We start from the raw sequence: 22,323 nt of genomic DNA, 5'->3' as shown, positions 1-22,323 counted from the left end.
CTGTGTCCCCACCCAAATCTCATCTTGAATTCCCATGTGTTGTGGGAGGGACCTAGTGGGAGGTAATTGAATCATGGGGGCAAGTCTTTCTACACTGTTCTCATGAGGATGAATGAGTCTCATGAGATCTTATGGTTTTAGAAACAGGACTTTCCCTGCATAAGCTCTCTTTTTGCCTGCTGCCATCCATGTAAGATGTGACTTGCTCCTCCTTGCCTTCCACCATGATTGTGAGTCCTCCCCAGCCATGAGGAACTGTAAGTCCACTAAACCTCTTTCTTTTTTAAATTGCCCAGTCTCAGGTATGTCTTTATCAGCAGTCTGAGAGCCAACTAATACAGTAAATTGGTACCAGGAGTGGGGTGCTGCTGAAAAGATACCCAAAAATGTGGAAGCAACTTTGGAATTGGGTAACCGGCAGAGGTTGGAATAGTTTGTAGGGCTCAGAAGAAGACTGGAAGATGTGGGAAAGTTTGGAACTCCCCAGAGACTTGTTGAATGGCATTTCTCAAAATGCTGGTAGCAATATGGACAATGAAGTTCTGACTGAGGTAGTCTCAGATGGAGATGAGGAACTTATTGGGAACTGGAGCAAAGGTAATTCTTGTTATGTTTTAGCAAAGAGACTTGTGGCATATTGCCCCTGCCCTAGAAATCTGTGGAAATTTGAACTTGAGAGAGATAACTTAGGGTGTCTGGCAGAATAAATTTCTAAGCAGCAAACCATTCAAAAGGTGACTTGAGTTCTGTTAAAGGCATTGAGTTTTATAAGGGAACCACAGCATTGAAGTTTGGAAAATTTGCAGATTGACAATGTGATAGAAAAGAAAATCCCATTTTCTGAGGAGAAATTCAAGCCAACTGCAGAAATTTGCATAGGTAACGAGGAGCCAAATGTTAATCTCCAAGACAATGGGGAAAATGTCTCCAGGGCATGTTAGAGGTCTTCACAGCAGCCCCTCCCATCACAGCCCCAGAAGTCTAGGAGGAAATGGTGGTTTTGTGGGCCAGGCCCAGGGTCTCCATGCTTTGTGCAGTCTAGGGACTTGGTGCCCTGCATCCTAGCTGCTCCAGCCAGGACTAAAAGGGGCCAAGGTACAGCTCTGGCCATGGCTTCAGAGGGTGCAAGCCCCAAGCCTTGGCAGCTTCCATGTGGTATCGAGCCTGCAAGTGCACAGAAGTCAAGAATTGAGGTTTGGGAACTTATGCCTAGATTTCAGAGGATGTATGGAAACACATGGATGTCCAGGCAGAAGTTTGATGCAGGGGTGGGGCTTTCATGGAGAGCCTCTACTAGGGCGGTGCAGAAGGGAAATGTGGGATTGGAGCCCCCACACAGAGTCCCTACTGGGGCACTGCCTAGTGGAGCTATGAGAAGAGGACCACCATCTTCCAGATCCCAGAATAGTAGATCCACCTACATCTTGCATTGTGTGCCTGAAAAAGTCACAGACACTCAACACCAGCCTGTGAAAGCAGCCAGGAGGGAGGCTGTACCCTGCAAAGCCACAGGGGTGGAGCAGCACAATATGATGGGAACCCACTTCTTGTGTCAGTATAACCTGGATGTGAGACATGAAGTCAAAGGAGATCATTCTGGAGCTTTAAGATTTGACTGCCCTGCTGGATTTCAGACTTGCATGGGTCCTGTAGCCCCTTCGTTTTGGTCAATTTCTCCCATTCAGAATGGCTGTAGTTACCAAATACCTGTACCTCTATTGCATCTAGGAAGTACCTAGTTTGCTTTTGATTTCACAGGCTCATAGGTGGAAGGGATTTTCCTTGTATCAGATGAGACCTTGGACTGTGGACTTTCAAGTTAATGCTGAAACGAGTTAAGACTTTGGGGGACTGTTGGGAAAGCATGATTGGTTTTGAAATGTGAAGGCATGAGATTTGGGAGGGGAGGGGCCAGGGCAAAATGATATGGTTTGGCCGTGTTCCCACACAAATCTCATCTTGAATTCCCATGTGTTGTATGAGGGACCAGGTGGAAGATAAATGTGGGTGGTTTCCTCCGTATTGTTCTTGTGGTAGTGAAAAAGTCTCACGAGATCTGATGGTTTGATATGGGGAAGCTCATTTTGCTTGGCTCTCATTTTCTCTCTTTGCCTTCTGCCATCCATGTAAGATGAGACTTGCTCCTCCTTACCTTCCACCATGATTGTGAGGCCTCCTCAGCCATGTGGAACTGTAAGTCCATTCAACCTCTTTCTTTTGTAAATTGTCCAGTCTCGGGCATGTCTTTATCAGCAGTGTGAGAACAGACCAATACAGTAAATATATCTAAACATAGAAAATGTACAGTAAAAATACAATATTATAATCTGATAGGACCACCATTGTATATGCAATCTGTTGTTGATGGAAATGTTATGATGTGGTGCATGACTGTATCACTATTATTGCTCTTGTCTCATTGCACTGTAGTTACTTGTTAATCAGTCTAAATGTGTTTCCAAGTTGTGTTCTAGAAGATGGAGTTGGTATCTTACTTATCATAATTGTAGATACTGTGCATAGTAAGTTGCCTGTTCCTAGATAAGTATTTGTGGAATGAATAAATAGTATCACCCTTCCATGACCTCATCAGGCTTTGAGCTTACATGGAAATTAGACAGTATGTGTCAGGAGGGTCAGGGATGTTCAGTTAGTTGTTTGGTGGATGGGCTGAATCCTTCTAATCTTTTTTGGGAAATCCATGATTCGGTGACACTGTCCCTAAGTCCAGAGCGGTGGATACATAATAAGCATTACAAAAGCAGAAGATATGCACTTTTTTTATAACATAAAGTTTTTATTATATAAGCTATCTTTCTTAATGCTGTATTTGAAATTAGGTTTTGTGAATTATCAGCTCTTTAAAAACAATTTGCATTTAGGCACTGCTTGAAATGGTCCAATTTTCTTTATAATTACATAGTGACAGAAACTGTGGATGGTCTATCTCCAAACCTCCTTTTGTTACTGAAGGAATGTGTCCATGTTACTGGTGGCAAATCCATACAAATCTGCAGCAATCTCACTACTTGCCTCCTCAGAAGAAAGAATTTGACTGAGGGGCATAAGGCAGAAGGAGAGACTGAGGCAAGTTTCAGAGCAGGATGAAAGTTTATTAAGAAAGCTTTAGCACAGTAAGGAAAGGAAGGAAAGCAAAGAAAGGAAAGAAAAGAAAGAAAGTACAACTTGGAAGAGGGCCAAGTGAGCAACTTGAGAAACCAAGTGTACAGCTTGACTTCTTGACTTAGGTTTTACACATTGGCATACTTCTGGGATCTTGTGTTACTTCTCCTCACTCCTGAGATCTTATTGGGAAGCCGCTGATCAGTTTCAGGTGTTTTCTATTAGGAGCCTGCCTTTCTCTGCCACCAGCTGTGACCAATTATTACTTTAGAGAAACAGTTGACAACTGCCTGACCATCATCTGATGGTCACCAAATACTCCAAGTGTGTGTGTGTGTGTGTGTGTCTTTGTGTGTGTGTGTGTATGTGTATTTGTGTGTGGTGGGGGAAACCCTTTCCTGCCCTGCTTATACCTAACTAGCTACCCACTGTAACATTTTCCCATATCTTTCTCTGCCTTAGAGAGTAGGAAGCTGAAACATCTTCCTAGATTCCTCTGCACCTTGTGTTGACCACAGCGCAGGTTTCTAGCTAATGAGATGAAGGCAAATTTTTCCAAAAAGGCCTTTGTTATGGACTGGATATTTTTGCATCCCCAAAATTCATATGTTGAAATCCTAACCTCCACTATTATAGTATTAGAAGGTGAGGTTTTGGGGGAGGTAATGAGGGTGGAGCTCTCATGAATGGGATTGATGCCTTTATAAGAAGAAACACGAGAAAGATGATTTCTGTCTTGGCTATGTGAGGCTATGAGAAGACAGATGGCCATCTACTAACTAGGAAGAGTGTCCTCACTGGACACCAAATCTGTCAGCATCTTGATCTTGGACTTCCCAACCTCCAGAACTGTGAGAAATAAATGCTTGTTGTTTAAGCAACCCAGTCTATGGTATTCTTTTACAGTAGCATAAAAAACTGACAACTTTCTTTCCTAAAGTAAGGGACAAAGACTTGCCTCTTCTTCCTGCTTGGAACATGAATGCAATGCCTATAGGAGCAGAAGCCATTTGACACCACAAGGACTAAAACCATAGCCAGAAATGACAGAATAAGAAGATGGAAGGATTATGGAAGATACCACTGAGCCATCCAATTCTGGGTTGCTTTCTTTAGGTCTTCTTATTATGCAAGCCTAATAGGCCTCTTACATGTATATGCCATTACAGTTGAGTTTTCTATTCCTATCAGCCAAATACAACTGAAACACCATGTACAATAAGATAGGCTGGTTCATACTGCAATATATGAATAACCTGGAAATCTCAGCAGTTACACATAAAAAGAGTTTATTTCTCGTGGTAGGCCTGATGGGGTGTAAGGTCATTCTCTAAAATATACATGTGTTAGCTCAGCCTTCCAGGGTGCTGAGCTCTTATGGCAATTTCATGTTAACACATGCTCCCATGATTGTCAAAGGAGAGGAAGGAAGCATAGACAAAGATTAAAACAAGTGCAATTAAATACTCTGGCCAGAAGTGACACACATCATTGGCCAAACCAAATCACCTGGCCAGGACTAACATCAAGAGTATAGAGAAGAACAATATCCCTGAACACCTGAAAGAGGAGCCTGAAAACGTTGGTCAGCAACACTGATGTCTACTGAAGATATCAAACATCTTCATTGTCAGTTGAAAAGTAAAGGAATGATGTTACTGAAAAAATGCTATTCCTATCAAACTATTTGATACCAATGACATTTCTCACAGAGTTAAAAAAGCTATTCTAAAATTCATATGGAACCAAAAAAGATCCCGAATAGCCAAAACAATCTTAAGCAAAAAGAACAAAGCTAGAAACATCACATTACCCAACTTCAAATTATGCTACAAGACTACAGTAACCCAAACAGCATGGTACTGATAGAAAAACAGACATATAGACCAATGGAACAGAATAAAGACCCCAGAACTAAACACCTACACTCATCTGATCTTCGACAAAGTCAACAAAAACAAGCAGTAAGGCAAGGACTTCCTATTCAATAAATGGTACTAGGATAACTGGCTAGCCATATGCAGAAGATTGAAGCTGGATCTCTTCCTTTTACCATATACAAAAAGCATATGGATTAAAGACTTAAATGTAAAACTTAAAGCTATAAAAATCCTAGAAGAAAACCTAGGAAGTACCATTCTGGACATAGACCCTGCAAAGATTTCATAATGAAGATGTCAGAAACAATTGCAACAAAAACAAAAATTGACAAATGGGGCCTAATTAAACTAGAGAGCTTCTGCACAGCGAAAGAAACTATCAACAGAGTAAACATACCACCTACAGAATGAGAGAAAATATTTGCAAACTATGCATCCAACAAAGACCTAATATTCCGAATCTATAAGGAACTTAAATAAATTAACAGGCAAAACATAACCCCATTAAAAAAGGGGCAAAGAACGGGAACAGACACTTCTTACAAGAAATACACGTGGCCAAAAAGCATATTAAAATACTCAACATTACTAATCATTAGAGAAATGCAAATCAAAAGTACAGTGAGATGCCGTCTCACATCAGTCAGAATGGGTATAATTAAAAAGTCAAAGAATAACACATGCTGGAGAGGCTGCGGAGAAAAGGGAATACATGTACACTGCTGGTGGGAATTTAAATTTAGTTTAGCCACCGTGGAAAGCGGTTTTGTGATTTCTCAAAGAACTTGAAACAGAGCTACCATTCAACCCAACAATCCCATTATTGGATATATAACCCCCAAATTAGAAATCGTTCTATCATGGCCAGGCGCAGTGGCTCACGCCTGTAATCCCAGCACTTTGGGAGGCCGAGGCGGGTGGATCACGAGGTCAGGAGATTGAGACCATCCTGGCTAACACGGCGAAACCCTGTCTCTACTAAAAATACCAAAAATTAGCCGGGCGTGGTGGCAGGCGCCTGTAGTCCCAGCTACTCGGGGAGAATGGCGTGAACCCGGGAGGCGGAGTTTGCACTGAGCAGAGATGGCGCCACTGCACTCCAGCCTGGGCGACAGAGCCAGACTCCGTCTCAAAAAAAAAAAAAAAAAAAAAAAAAAATTGGTCTATCATTTAGACACATGCACACATATGTTCACTGCAGCACTATTCACAATAGCAAAGACATGGACTCAACATAGACGCTCATCAATGGTAGACTGGATAAAGAAAATGTTGTACATATATACCATGGAATAACATTCAGCCATAAAAAGAATGAGATCATGTCCTTTGTGGCAACTCCAATGTAGCTGGAGGCCATTATCCTAAGCAAACTAACATGGTAAATACACAAAACCAAATACTGTGTGTTCTCCCTTACAAGTGGGAGCTAAACATTGAGCACACACGGGCACAAAGAACATAGACATTGGGGCCCACTGGAGGATGGAGGGTAGAAGGGTGAGAATTGAAAAACTACCTTTGGGGTATTATGCTTATTACCTGGGTGATGAAATAATCTGTATACCAAACCCCTGCAACATGCAATTTATCTATATAACAAACCTGCACATGTACCCCTGAACCTAAAATAAACGTGAAAAAATGATCAGGCAAAGATGTTAGGATAATTTGATAAAATAATTGTGCAAAAAAACCCAAATTCCTAGTCCTAGTCTAGTCCTAGTCCAAATTCCTGTCCTAGCCTAGTGAATAATACAATCCCCTTATGTTTCCTACATGGTAATGGTTCAGAGAAGAGCTTTGTCAGTAACTTTCATGGAAGCAAGTGGGATGGATGGAAAAGGGGCATGACACAGAGGAACTTGGAGACATTCTCATTCACCCACTGGTTATTTTCCATGGGTGCTCTGATTTTTCTCCTCCCAACTTAAAATCTGCTGTGATTTTAAAGATCAAATAGAAAGGAACGCCTCTGATCTGTAATTGCTCAGGACACTTCACAGCTGCCCTCTCAGCAGGTCCTTCTTGTTTTCTCATGACTGTAACTCCAGTAAAGTGATTTTTAAGACTCTGGGAGTTTGGTAAATAGAATTGAGTTGAACCGTGATTCAGAACACCAGGCTATCATGTGGACTCAATGCAGAAGTTGTCACATGCTACAGGGGAAATGACTCCAACTGTGGAAATATCAGCCAATAAAATGTGCTTTTCTATATATATAGTGCTCTTCTGGGTTATTATGGATATCAATGAGAGTAATAAGGAAGTGAGGAGAAGTGTGGGGAAAAAGCAACTCTATCAGAGGGTTAGAGCTGCCACTGAGTTTTGTATTGTAATGATTTTCACAGTTGGGGCTTCTGTTACAGCCCTGGTATTTTCTAGCTGGGTGGTCTTGTCACTTCCCCTTCCTAAGCCTCAGTTTCCTTATCTGTGCAGTGGGGTTGGGAGGGGATGATACCATTAATCTCACAAGATTTCTGCGATGGACAATTGCAAGAGATTCAGAATTTATCAGTGCTCATTCCTGTTCCTTTAGGTTTCTTCTTTCACAACAGGGAGAATAATTGTGCGTAAGATGGTTTAGATTGTTCAGGATGAGAATAATTATTTTAAAATTTTTTTCTAAAAGTTCTTCTTTTAAGCTTTTATATTTCTTTAAATTATTTCAGACTTAAAGAGAAAACCCCACTTTCTTTCTTCTTAGACATCTTTAGAAAACCATGTAATAAATATTAATATTTGAATTCATTTTTCTTCTGGGAGGATTTTGAATACCAGGTTAGAGTAAAGGGAGAAGGCGTTTTGATTAAATTTCAGACTTGCTTCGTCTATTGGAAGCATGGCTCAGTGGTGTCCAGAAACAGTCATGAGTTCAGCAGAAGGAAACACCAAAGAGATGCAGGTGAAAACTTTCGGCTAGGCTGGATGGATACCAGCAGTGATGATTCCCTGAAGACTTCAGATGAGGCTGTGATGGGTTATGACCACATCTGAATGCAGTAGCTTGTATCAAGCCATGCAGATTAGGTTCAGAAAATGTCCTTAAAGAAGGCAAGGGTGCAGAGAGAAAGAAGAGTTGGAGGATGATATAGGATGACAATAACAAAAATAATTACAGCTAAGAAATATTGACCTACAACAATGTGCTAATGATAATATGCTAATGGCTGACATTTATTTAGAACTTAGTATGGGTTGAGTGTCATTCTAAGGGGAGCTGATCATGTCCCAAAAAAGACAATCCCAAATATTGAAATCCCAAGAGATTAAAATCCTGAAAATGTAGTTCTGAAAAAAATTACACATTATTTAGAAGATACTTATTTCTATTTTAAAAGGGCATTTATTTGAGCAACATATGAAAACATGAGAGAACATCTCATAGTCCATTTTACACAACAAAATAGTCAATAATAAATACATATTTTTAGAAGCATAAACAATCAGGTATATCAAGAAGAGTTACATAAGTATAACAGTTATGAGCAGATGAACCATATTCATAAAGAAATAGGTCAAAAAGGGAGATGTATAAATACATCTCACTATGGCTGGTGATTGTTTGCACCCATCTTTAGAAATGTGGTCATCTGAAATAGTAACACACAACCTCAATCTTTCGACAAGATTGATCAAAAACTGCGATAGGTCACCATCACATATGCAGTTGCCCAAACAGCCAAAATCTTGAGAAATTTTGTCTTTTGCAAATGCAGATGTACAAAAAAGACATCTCTTCACTTATTGAGGAAGTTTCAACATTTTTACATGCATGCACTATGCTTACACACAAAGGCAACATTGTGGTAATGCACTTTTGTGGAGTGAAATTTGCAAAAAATGCATGAAACAATTAGAACTCTCTTAAAATCTCTGCACAATTTATACCTCCAGTATTGGAAATGATGCAAAGACAAAATACATAGCCACTCCTAGCTCCTTAAATCACAATTAATTTCCAGATAACAACCGTAACAAGGTAATAGTTCCTCCTGATCCCAGTTTTTGGGATATTAGACATTAGAGATTTTGATCTTTTAGGATTTCAACATTTGGGATTATGGTATTCAGGATTGTGTCTTTGGGGATTAAGATCCACACTCCATGCTAAGTGCTTTATCACTGCTGTCTCATACAGTCTTCAAAATAACCCACGTGACAGTTTTCTATCATTATCCTCACCTTACAGAAAGGAAGACTGCAGTTTCTAAAGTTTAAGCAACCTCTGCAAGAAAGTAAATAGTCAAGTCACAATTTGAACCCAGCTCTGCTTGATTATGAATTCTGTTTCTCCCCTTCTCCCCCAGCTTTGCTGTAGCATCCCTATGTTAATGAGGTTGCAAGAGTCTTTTGACTCCTCAAAGACAGATCAGACATGAGACAGCAAAGGAATAAAGCTGGAGCAGTTAAGGGAGCGGCATAGATATGGGAGAGTTTAGATTATGTAAAATCAACTTGCTCTGAGGCTGCCTCTGGTTTAACCCATCAACATGGAGGCTTCTCTGGCCCTTTCTTGGTCCTAATTTCTTTGCCTCCTGTTTGGCCATTCTGGTTGACCATGAATTTCACTCCCAGATACAACAGAACCAACTGAGACTCCATTCTGTTAGTTGACCAGAATGTGATTTAAAAAGTGATGAATACTGAGATCAGGAGTTGACCCTATTTAAGAAATATATTGTCAAAGTTGGCCCCTTCCATTCCTCTTGAAAGATAGGGTGCTAAGGGAAAACAGTTATAATGCCTTTAAGCTAGTACCCACTTCATTCAATGCCAGAGAAATCTCATAGACAGACAAAATTTCAGCAACCAAAAGTAGTTTCAAAGCAATCCAAGTCATTTATACATATTCTTATATTTCCTAAGCATCATGATTCTTAGAATCCCCACACAATTCTAAGTATCTCCAATTTCCTGTCGCAAGTACTGCTTTCATATCCTGCAGCTGTTCCTATGCCTCTTATTTTAAAACTCCTTTGAAAATTTCTCTTCTAGCCCAAGCCTACATACTCTTGTCCTTTCTCTCTTAACCCTTGTTCTGTACCCTTTGATAGTGGAGATCCCAAAAAGAGTAAGAGAGTCAAGGCTGAATCCTGATTAGCAGTCTACATGAGGAAGAAGCCTGGGAAAACTCTTAACATTAATCACTTTTGTCCCATCACCACCATAAAAGCATTTGTTGACCACTAGCACGTGAAGAGTTTGGACGGGACGGCTCAAAATGGGTAGAGCCACTGCTTTCACATACGGTGTAGAAAGCATTGTGGTGGCACTAGGAGACCAGTTTGCCCTCTTTGAAATGCAAGTTCTCAGTTTCTGATTATCCAGAAAGTCATGAAAGGCTACTAGTTTAAATTTAATTTTGCACTGGAGAATGCTTTTAATGTAGGCAGTCTCATCAAGTCAGCCCTCAATCATGCTTAAATGCTTACTGACGGACATGTTTGGCCTCTAGAAGGAATTCGTACTCAGTAGTTTAGGAGAACCCCTAGTAAGATAAATGAAAGCATTTTTCTCTCACACAAAAAATCAGATGTATTATTGCTTCAAGTCAAACACCTACAGTGTTTGTCTCATTTATCTCTGTAATTGTATCTCATTATGGTTCTTTTAACCCTAGCTCCACTGCAGTCTTGTTCAGTGCAGAAAGCAAATGTTTATTAATTTGAGGCCAGATGGAAAGCTTGATAAATTTTAGTATTATGCCCAAGAGAGTACTGTTTGAGAAATCTACCTGATGCTTAGCAAAATGAATGCACACTTTGATTGCAATATTTTTCTGGTCAGGATTTGTACATCATTTTTTGAACAGTAGTCAAGTTGCAAAAGTTGTAAGTCATCTAAATATTTTATGGTAGAAACTTGTAGATCATTTTAGAGCTATGCAAACAATTTTAAAAAGGAATATGATAACCGTATTTTAGAAAGAGAGACTTATTTATAGGAAGCCAGGTTTGTACTGCTGGAGTGGAAAATAAAGAAAATAAAGTTGACCTAGTTTACTCTTTCATCCATATAAAAAAGGGAGACACACAAGCTGACCCAGAGTTTAATGGTCCCATAAAATAATAAGATTTATATGTTGGCTGAGATACTGCGATCATAGATATGTCTGATTTTATAGAATAAGCTGCAGCAGCACTAATGGTAATAAAGGAAACCATAAATGACTAAAATACCAAAGTAACCAGAAACATCACTGTGACGAACATTCCAACAGTTTCCCAATAAAATCTTTTATCTTTGTGTATAACATGCCAGTAAAAACGAGAAATTTGCATTTCGTGTTGGAAGCACCAACTGATCATTTATGTTCGGTGTCCATTTCTCTCCTTTTTCCTTTAGTAACAGCACCTCTCAGGGTTTGACTGGGCACATTGCTGTTGCTGACCTATGCAGATGGAATTTCTGAGCCTCTTTTATGATTAGATAGGACCATCTCACTGAATTCTGGGCAATGAGATGTGAACAGATGTGATATGTGCAACTGGCAAACAATGCCCTGTAAATGAAGATGCCTGCTTGCACTTTTCTTTGACTCTCTCTTGTTTGCTATATGCAGACATGATGACCAGAGTGACCATACATCTTAGAAGCAAAGATGTAGGCGGCATGTTGAGAATGGTGGAGCTTCCCTTCTACACCTTGACATTCATTCCTGGGTTGTTGCATGAGAAAGAAAGAAATTTCTATTTTGTTAGGCCTATGTATTTTGTAACCCGTTTGTTATAATAGCTTGATTGTGCCATTTTTAATACAGAATTCGAATTGTTCTTGCTGATTCTTTTGGAGAAGGGTGTCAGTGAGCAATAAATCCCCTCTACAAAGGCAGGTGGAAGAAAAAGGAATCTTCAAGTTAGTGTACTGTCCCTTCTAAGTCATAGTATTTAAAAAGTGCCACAGAAGAGAAGAAAAAGTGCTGTGAATTGTATGTGAAATGTTGAGGAAAGCTTCAGAGAAAAAGTGGCATTTGCACTGAGGTTTCAGTGTCATGTTTATATTTGCCAGCTGGAGAAAATCTAAACAAAGACATGGAAACCTGTAGCTAAAAGTATAGAGTTTTTGGTGAGATTGTAAAAGGAATTTTATGATGCCATATTTGCAAGATTGCTGTACGCTTTGTTAAGGAGTTTGGATTTATTCCATACACAATGAAGAAGTGTCTAACAATTTAAATTGTGGAATTGAAAAGACCAAATCTGTGTTTAAAAAAAAAATACTCTGGCAGCACGGGAGGAGACATTTGAAAAGAAGAGAAAGTGGAGGCAGGGAACCATGGCTTTCAAATTCCTGTCATTCATTTAATTTTTGTCAAGGGATCTATCTATCTATCTATCTATCTATCTATCTATCTATCTATCTATCTATCTATCTTCTATCTATCTATCTATCTACTTTACATTAAGTATATTTTTAAATTTGGACTCAGTGTGTTATATTTTTAACACAGTAAAATACATATTTATTTTTAAAGAGTTTATCTATGTCCCTCTTTAAACTATCCAGTATGTCTCCATGGTATGCATACCACGTTCAGGACAAATACTCAGCTGGTGCACACTATGATGGCTTCCCAGTTGTTCCAATATTGAGATACTACCCTACCAGTTGTTATACAGCTGCTGCCCTGAGCTCCTGAGTGTCACCCACTGCCACAGCTCTGGCTACCTGATGCACCCCTAGGAACCCAGGACCACCTCTTGATTTAGCATTTAGATATCTCAGGGCTCTGACCTGCCCTACAGCTGGCTTCTGCTCTGATTGGTTGAGCCTAGTCATAATTAGTTTTTATAGATTTTATATACTAATCTTGGAAGTACATTACAGATCATAGATTATTTTGGCTATAGCAGTAGTAGGAGGAAAGAAAAAGAGGGAACAAATTTTAGATACATTTTGAACATAAAATGTAGGGGATTGATAATTGATTGAATGTGGGAATGAAGAAGAGAGTTAAAAATTCTGGGATTTTAGTTTGTATAAGTAGATGGTTGGTGATATCATTAACTAGAAACGAGATATAGGGTACATATACTTGGAGAAGGAAGATAATATGCTTAGACATACTGAGATTGAGATGCCATTGCAACATCCACTTGGAGATGGTTCAAAATAGGTTGGATATGGTGGTGTGCTGGTAAATATTTAATCACTTATTCTCAAACAATAAAGAAGAAAGCTCTTTTTTTTCTGTAGCATTTGCTGATTTCCATGGAGCAGATACTCCCACCGCGTCCAAGTTTAATACCAATGTGATGTCAACAATGCAGAGTTGGGAAGAGATGGGCACAGTCTGCCCTTACAAGACCATTCCAGCACATTATTGGTTGGATACACAGGTCTGGATCTCAGCATGAGGTCCGAGGATGATAGATCGATTTCGCAGGCAACAAGCTGTGTATTTTAAAACTGCTAAACTGTGTTGAGTTTTGCTTTTTGCTCCAGAACTTGGTCAATTAAAAAAATATATATATTCCATTTTGCTGCTAAAAGGCATATATATTGTGCAGACATTGTATGCAGTGTCTATTTGATCAGGTTTTTTCATTCTATACAAGTTTTCCACGTCCCTATTGAATTCTTTGTCTGCTTGTCTTATTAATTACTGAGAGATGTATATTAAAACTTCCTTTTGTTGTGGGTTTGTTTTAGTTGTATATATATTTGTGACCATGCTATTTTAAGTGAATAAAAAGTGAAGTATCTTTCAAGCAAATTGAAATTTTGATTATTGTAACATGCCCCTTTTTATCTCTAGAAATGCATTTGTGTTAAAGTCCAATTTATATGATACTGATATGACTACTCCAGCTTTCTTTTATGTCATATGTTTTAACCTTTCTGTATTCTTAAGCTTTAGATATTTATGTTAAAAATAGCATATGTTATTTTTAAAGAATTAAGCCTGGTAATTTTTGTATCTTAATTAGAGTGTTTGCTTTATTTGCTTTTGAATAAGCCAGGGTCCAATCTAGAGACAGAAACTGTGCAGTAAATTGAATAGTGAAGATTAAATATCAAGCATAAACTATTTATAGAGGATTAGCTACTAGGAGAGAATAAAAGAGAATTCTAAAGCTTACCGTAGGGCTGAGGGAGAGAATCCAAGGAAGAACACATTTGGTAGACTGCATCCCTCTGCCCTTTGCCCCACCCAAGAATAGAATTTAGTCTTGTAAAGCATATTGCTGCAGCCTACTGGCTGGTCATGAAAGTCTTTGGATCACCTTGGACCTAAGTTGGCCCACCATTGTTTAGTGGGCAGGGTACCATGGACTGGGACTTGTAATAAGAAAAGATTAGCAAATACAAATAAACTCATTCATATCACAAGCAAAGGGAAAATATGCAAAACTACTATATAGCAGTATTCTTTTGTCTGCTGCTTTGCTTTCTGTGGTTTCAGTTAACTGTAATCAATTGTGGTTCAAAATATTAACAGAAAAAATCCAGAAATACGCAATGTATAAGTTTCAAATTGTACACCTTTCTGACTAGCATGATTAAATTTCATGCCTTTCTGCTCCATCTTGGCCTAAACATGAATCATCCCTTTGTCCATTGTATCTATACTGTCTATACTATCTGCCTGTTAGTCACTTAGTAGCTGTCTTTGTTATCAGATTGACTGTCATGGTATCGCAGTGCTTCTGTTCAAGTAATCCTTATTTTACGTAATAGTGGCTCCAAAGTGCAAGAGTACTGATGCATGCAATTTTGATATGCCAAAGAGAAGTCTTAAAGTGCTTACTTTAAGTGAAAAGATGAAGGTTGTTGACTTAATAAGGAAAGAAAAAAATTGTATGCTAAGGTTGCTAAGATCAACAGTAAGAACAAATCTGTGAAATCGTGAAGAAGGAAATTCATCCTAGTTTTGCTGTTGCACCTTGATAGGGTTTGGCTGTGTCCCCACCCAAATCTCATCTTGAATTCCCACGTGCTGTGGGAGGGACCTGGTGGGAGGTAATTGAATCATGGGGGCAGGTCTTTCCCATGCTGTTCTCATGTTAGTAAATAAGTCTCATGAGATCTGATGGTTCTGTAAGTGGGAGTTCCCCTGCACAAACTCTCTCTCTTTGCCTGCTGGCACCCATGTAAGACGTGACTTGCTCCTCCTTGCCTTCTGCCATGATCATGAGGCCTCCCCAACCATGTGGATCTGTAAGTCCATTAAACCTCTTTCTTTTGTAAATTGCCCAGTCTCAGGTATGTCTTTATCAGCAGCGTGAAAACAGACTAATGCACTGCAAAAATTATAGCCATAGTGAATGATAAGTGCTTAGTTAATAAGAAAAAGGAATTAAATTTGTGAGTGGAAGACATGAACAGAGACATATTCCAACCAGTGGCAATTGGATTTTCTACTATCTATGGTTTTAGGCATCCACTGGGGATCTTGGCACATATCCCCCATGCATAAGGGGGACTACAGGAGTCTTCATTTCTGTAATTGCTCATGAGGCTGTAGTTAATATCTTTGGCTTCTTTCTTCTGCTACCCACTACCTATTTCCCTTCCTCTTAGCCAGAACTTCAGCTGGTCAGTGTTCTTGGTCTCTGGTAGAGGGACCCAAATATTAATTTTTGAAGGGTCTGAATGATCAATTGTCCTGCCCTTTTTTATTTTATTTTATTTTTTTTAGCTTGCTGTAGCTTTCCATTAACTTTTACTACTGGATGTAGAACTACTAAAAGGTGTCCTAGCAATGCCTGGGTTCTAGGTGCAGTCCACATTTTTTTTTGTTGTGTAGAAACAACAACCTGATTTCTGCTTGGAAATTAGAATCAATCACTCTAGGAGTAGAGTTAACTTTCCTGCCTATTTTGTCAGTAGCATAAAGAGTCCCAACGGCCAGGTAGTGGTCTCATCTAATTCATTCTGTAACTCCCTCGGTGGTAGTTCTGGTAGAAGCCTTATTGTCAGGAAAGGCAAATCTATTGCCAGAATGTGTGTCTATTTCAGTGAGAATGAATCTGTGCCCCCTCCATGATGGAAGCAGTCCAATGTAATCAATCTGCTACTAGGTTGCTGGCTAGTCCTCCCCAACCCTGGCAATGCTACCATATTGGGGATTCGGTGTTGGTCACCAGTTTTGGCAGATTAGACAAGCATCAGTAGCATTAACCAGGTCAGCCTTGCTTAACACAGGCATAACCTTCATCCCTGCCACCATGGCCACTTTGTTCCTGGGCCCACTGAGAAGGCACTGTGTCTTGGGAAAAAGGCTTACTCACACCCACTAAACACATCATTTCATCCACCTAATTAAGAGCCTACTCTGCAGTAGGAACTCATTTGTGGACATTCACAAGGGGCACAAATATCCTCACAGTTTGTGTCCATTTTAACATTTCCATTCATATAGCTATTTCTCAGAATTCTTTGGCACCAGTTTTCCAATCTTATTCCTTCCAAATCTCTAAGCAGAAAAACTATCGTCAACTTTCCATGAATGATTTGTGGGTCTGTATTTCTGGCCATCTCTCACTTCAGACAAAGTGGAATAATAACGTACTGCTTGAAGTTCTGCCCAAGGAGAGGATTTCCCTTCTCGCACTGCCTTTCAGGGTCACCCGTGAGGGGAAATACAGCGCTGTAGTTGTCCACTTTGTGGTGGTACCTAAATATTATATAGACAGATGCATTTGTAAAGCAGGCTCAACTTTTTTTTTTCTTTTTTTTTTGAGACGGAATGTTGCTCTTGTTGCCCAGGCTGGAGTGTAATGGCACAATCTCGGCTCACTGCAACCTCCACCTCCCCGGTTCAAGTGCTTCTCCTGCCTCAGCCTCCCGAGTAGCTGGGATTACAGGTGCCCACCACCATGCCCAGCTAAGTTTTGTATTTTTAGTAGAGATGGGGTTTCGCCATGTTGAACCAGGCTGCTCTTGAACTTCTGAACTCAGGTGATCAGCCCGCCTCGGCCTCCCAAAGTGCTGGAATTACAGGCTTGAGCCATCACGCCCCGCCAGGCTCAACGTCTTCTTCAGTCGCGTAGCCATTAGTAGCTCCCCCTGGAGGCCAAAGGCATGAATTGAAGGAGAAGAGGCAAGAAAGGGACCAACTTGGAACGGGGGGGCTATCCCTAATAATGAGGTTCAGTTGTGTTTAATGCGAGGTTCAGTTGTGTTTAATGCGCTGTTTGTCTCATTCTTAATTGTAATTATTGTATTTTTAAGTTTTAGAATTTCTACATGATTCTTTTTCAAATTTCTGTCCATTTTCAGCATTACCTGTTCTCTGAGTTTTTATTTTCAATCTTCTCTTTATCTTAATGACTATTTTAAGCATGCCTATGTTTAAAGCCTATGCCTGATAGTTCCCAATAGCTGGAGTATTTGTGGATCTGCCTCTGTTGGCTAATATTTCTGTTGTTTCTTATTTATATTGTTTTATTTCCTCATTCGTATGATTGCCATGGACTGTGTGCTTAACATTATATTCAAAGACTAGTTTATATAAATAAGTTGAAACCTAGTAAAATGTGATCTTACATGAGAGGGAATTTACATTTTCTTCTCTCAGTGCCTAGAAAACTGTCAGTCTGGAACTTAATCCAGTTTCAGTGATTTAGGTTTTCTAGGCCGCCCAGCTGACACAAAGCTGGCATGCAGGCCAGGCAAGAAATGGCTTACTTCTGTTTCACCTTTGTTTCTAAATGCAACCATTAAGAGTCCAAACCAAAACCATATGGAAGTTATCAGATTCTTCCCAGAAACTTTTGTCCCTCTAGCCCTTGAGGCCACCTAAAAACTTGTTCAAGCTCTTTCAGATCTACTGTGCTGGCTATTCTGTATTTGCTCTTCCAGAGCCAGTTCCCACTTCTTTCCACTCTACCTTTTGTCCTGAAAAGTGGAAGCATCAGTGAGCTTCCTTTTCCTCTGGATTCTGGTTGGGTTTGGCCAATGGGGGCACCATCAACCAACAGAAGGATGGAGGGAATTTGAGAGCAGGGTTTATTCCATCAGCCCCTCTCAGCTGGCTCCCAAATTAGTAGTGGCTACATTTGACTAAAGCCCCAAACTCCTGCTAGGCAGCCCTTTCCCACAGCTCTGTCTCAGCTCTGTAACTCCTTCCTTTCCTTGCCCCTTTAGTGTTAAGGCTGGGAATGGCAACCAAACAACCTGTTGTTAGTTCTGAGGCATTTCCTCATCTCTCACTGTTTCTCTTAATCCTATCCACACACTTATGAATTGTACCTTCACTGATTGTTCCTCAATTATGTCACTTGAATGTGCCAGGTCTTTCTTGTCAGATCCTTTATTGATATAAGCCCCAAGTTTTGCACTCCTCTGTCTGGATTTCCATCTTCTTGCAGTAATACTTGTTTAAATTGCTAGTGTGCCAATGTTCTCCAGTTGAAAATTTACATACTATTTTCCAGTTTTTCTAAGTACCTTATCAGTGGGATAACTAATATGTCATTACTTAATATACCATTATTGGAAGTAAAATTTCCCTCACTCTTGCTTTCCTTTATGCCTCAGCATATATGATTTTGTTTCTAAACAATCAATGCTAAATATTGTATATTTTACACAAATAAATGGAAGCATGCTGCATATAGGCTTCTGTGAATGTTCTTTACTCATTCGATGTTGTTTTGGGGTCCTTCCATTCTGCTTTGCGTAGCTATAGTTAATTCATTGCTCTGTTTGACTATTCCAAATAACACCTACCTATCCGCCTGTAGTTTATCATTCTTCATGTTCACTTTTCCTGGTTTCTCAGTTTCAATGCTCATGTTGGCTCTATGTTTTATCTTCTATCCTTTACCTAGCTCTGTTGTTTGACATGTTTGATAGTTGATTTGGTATAGTTTCCACAGCTATGCCTTTCATACCCCTTTAGGACTTGATGTATTTATTTCATGCATTACTTGGGTAAAATATTCCATCCCATCCCTCATCTCCTTATAACTTCCCTAAAGACCCTCTTATCTGGATTCTTTTACTTTCATATATTTAAATCAATACTCACTTTCTCCCCGTCTTGATAGTCAAAAACTTCTTTAACCAAAACAAACAAACAAAAAAACCCAAAAAACAAACAAACAAACAAAAAAACAAAAAGACTTGATGTAATATAATTGTTTCTTGCTTTTATTTAGGGGAATTACTATGCTTTTCATTGGTAAAATGTAACATATTATAAAAGAGGAAGGACACATTGGTTTAGAAATAAGTGACCTTAATATTTGAAAGTTCATATGTATAGAACATGTGAAAAAAGGATTAATAATACTTTTATAAAAGGATTAATCATGTGATGAATTTAAATTAACAAGCTTCCTTAGTGCATTTAACATTTAACTTGATTTATACAAATTCAATTTATACTGCTGGTCAGGAATAAATCTATTAAGTAAAGCAAGGTGCACCTGAAATTATATTTGGAAATACAGTCACTCTTTCCATAGCTTGCCCTTTATGTAATAACAAATAATACCAAACTCTTTCCCCCGGAAGGAAGTAATAAATTGTTATGACTTTTAGATTGCAAGGATCTTTTATGGAGAGGCAAAGATATACAGAGCTAAGAGAATTCAGAAAAAGCACAATGAAAACATAACTTTAATTTCTAAAAACTGCAGGGTTAAATCTTAAGAAAGGATTATGTGGTGTGGGTGTTCAGAGCCTCAAACTCTTGAATGGAAAGACAGATCATGTCCTGACTGTTCATGTGTTGCTCTTGAGCATTTGCACTTTATATCTTGTGTTTGGGTGGCACAAAGACTATATTATAAACCATCAGTAGCCTAGCATCCCAGCTAAGCTTGGTTGCCAGCTGGGGTTTGTGAAGCAATGAGATAAAACTGATAAAAGATTTAAAAAAGAATATGTATTCAATCTGAACTTTTAAAAGTATCAGTACAAACGTTTAAAAAAACTGATACTTTAAAAATATAAAATAATATCTAATCAAACAAATTCTCCCTAATCAGTGTAATTTCTTGTCATAATTATTCTGTGAATTGTTCATATTTAGATAAATTTGCAAAACTGAATATAAATATAATTCTTGAAACAAAAGTTATATATAAGAATATCAACCCCAATTTGTTTTAAGGTATACTGAAAATTAAGATTGGATGGAGAGGGAAGTTAAAGTAGGCAAAAGTCTCTAGGATATATGGTGGGTTGGGGAAAAAAAAGCTATTTCATTTTCAGTGATATTGATCTTTGAATATCGACGAAAGAAAGTTTGGGAATAGTTTAATGGTAAAAATCTGTAAGAGAAAACAACAACAACAGGATTTGAAACTTTTGAATAATTAGAGAGTAAAAAATCCTTTAGGAACTCCCCCAAATAGCAAAAAAGCCCAGAAAGTGAAAGCATAAAACGAGATATCATAAGACCAAATAGTTCAATTATGACAATAATGCTAATGTGTTAAAATTTTGTTAAATGAAAAAACTACTGAGCCTCACTAGTTCAAAGAATGTGAGTAAAAATGTTATTATATTTTTACTTCCTGTTTTTAAGATCTGATTCAAAATAGGGAAAAGTTTTCCATTTATAACATATCTGAGGCCGGGTGTGGTGGCTCATGCCTGTAATCCCAGCACTTTGGGAGGCCGAGGCAGGTGGATCACTTGAGGTCAGGAGTTTGAGACCGGTCTGTCCAACATGGTGAAACCTTGTCTCTACTAAAAATACAAAAAATTAACCAGGTGTGGTGGTGGGAGCCTGTAATCTCAGCAATTCGGGAGGCTGAGGCAGGAGAATCATTTGAACCCAGGAGGCAGAGGTTGCAATGGGCCAAGATCGTGCCATTTCACTCCAGCCTGGGTGACAAGCACAAGGCTCCATCTCAAAAAAAATAGAAAAAGAAAAAGAAAAAGAAAATATCTGAAAAGTCAACTTAAAAACATGAACATATTTGATTATATAAAATTATTCTATATTTCACCTTTCATTACAATAAAAATTTGACAAATTAAAAACTGAAATATCTATAATAAATATGAATGTTACAATTCCTAATATACAAAATTCTTGCAAATCAAGATTAAAATAAAAAGACCCTAAAAATTGGCAAAACGACATATCTGAAATACCAGTGGTGAATAACTGTAACAAAATGTATAATTCACTAATAATCACAGCAATGCATATATAAATGAGTTATAAATTCTCATTTATCAAATTGGCAAAGATTCACCACGGTGCTGTTCAATGCTAATAAGGGTATGCACAGACTGATACTGTTCTCTGCTGATTGAAGCATTAACTGGTACACGCTTTTTAAAGCAGTTTGTCCATATGTATCAAGAAGAGTAAATTTTTCCATTTTTTACTCAGTAATTTCCCTTTTAGGAATCTATCACGAAGAAATAAGGAGAGGTATAGACAAAGGTAAATAAATAAGGGCATTTAATTTGGCACAAATTATTATAGCAAATATTGGATCTGGCCCTAATTTTTAAAAATCAGGAGAGTGTGATACATAGATTACAGAATGTTATTAAAGGACTATAAGTCATTAAAATTATATTTCCAAATAATGATGTTCTGTAATGAAAAAAATAAGACACTGATCTTTCTGCAGTTTCCTTAGTATCTCTGGATATTTGTTTTTTCCTTTATTCTTTTATACATTTTCCCAAATTTCTTCAATGATCATATATTACTTCCACAATTACCAAAATTCTTATTTAAATAATGCTCAGTAGCTTCTGTGAGGGCTTTTGTCTCTGTTTACTGAAGTGATAACCCCAGAAAGTTAATGGAAATGTGGATATCACCATTATGCACAACCTTCCCATTCAACCTTGTCCAGTGGAGGATGTTGACTGGGTAATTGTATGGCTGACTTTCCTACTGTTCGGCTCACTGAGGTCAGGAGATGTAACTGAGGCAGTGGCATATAATCAAGGATGTTTAAACGCCAAACCAATCCAATTCTTTTAATCTCATTTTATTACATTCCCCTTCCCACCAGTGTAAATATCAAAGTTTTGAGATGCTATGCTAAGCTGCTTATGTAAGATTGATTCTGGTTGTCATAAGTACTTGATCATAAAGTACTTGGGTTCTGAGTCTTTAAGGTATTCCTGAAGTTACAAATATAATCAAACTTGAATTATTTTGATGCTATGAGTCAGAGGAGACATCAGGGGTGAAAGGCAGAGAGCCTCCAGGGGTAGGGAGAGCAGCTCCAGTACATCATCTTCTCATTCACTTTTGCTCAGCCCACTTGTCTTTTGAGAGTGTTGGGATACCTTGCAAGATCATCCTGTGAGGGAAGCTTTATCAAAATCTGTCGAACATCAGGTTGATTGTGTTTCGTTGAAATAAAAGTAGGCTTTGTTTAAA

This window comes from Gorilla gorilla, chromosome 3 (genome assembly GCF_029281585.2).
Source record: "Gorilla gorilla gorilla isolate KB3781 chromosome 3, NHGRI_mGorGor1-v2.1_pri, whole genome shotgun sequence".
NCBI lineage: Eukaryota > Metazoa > Chordata > Mammalia > Primates > Hominidae > Gorilla > Gorilla gorilla.
Note: the sequence above shows the minus strand (reverse complement) of the source record.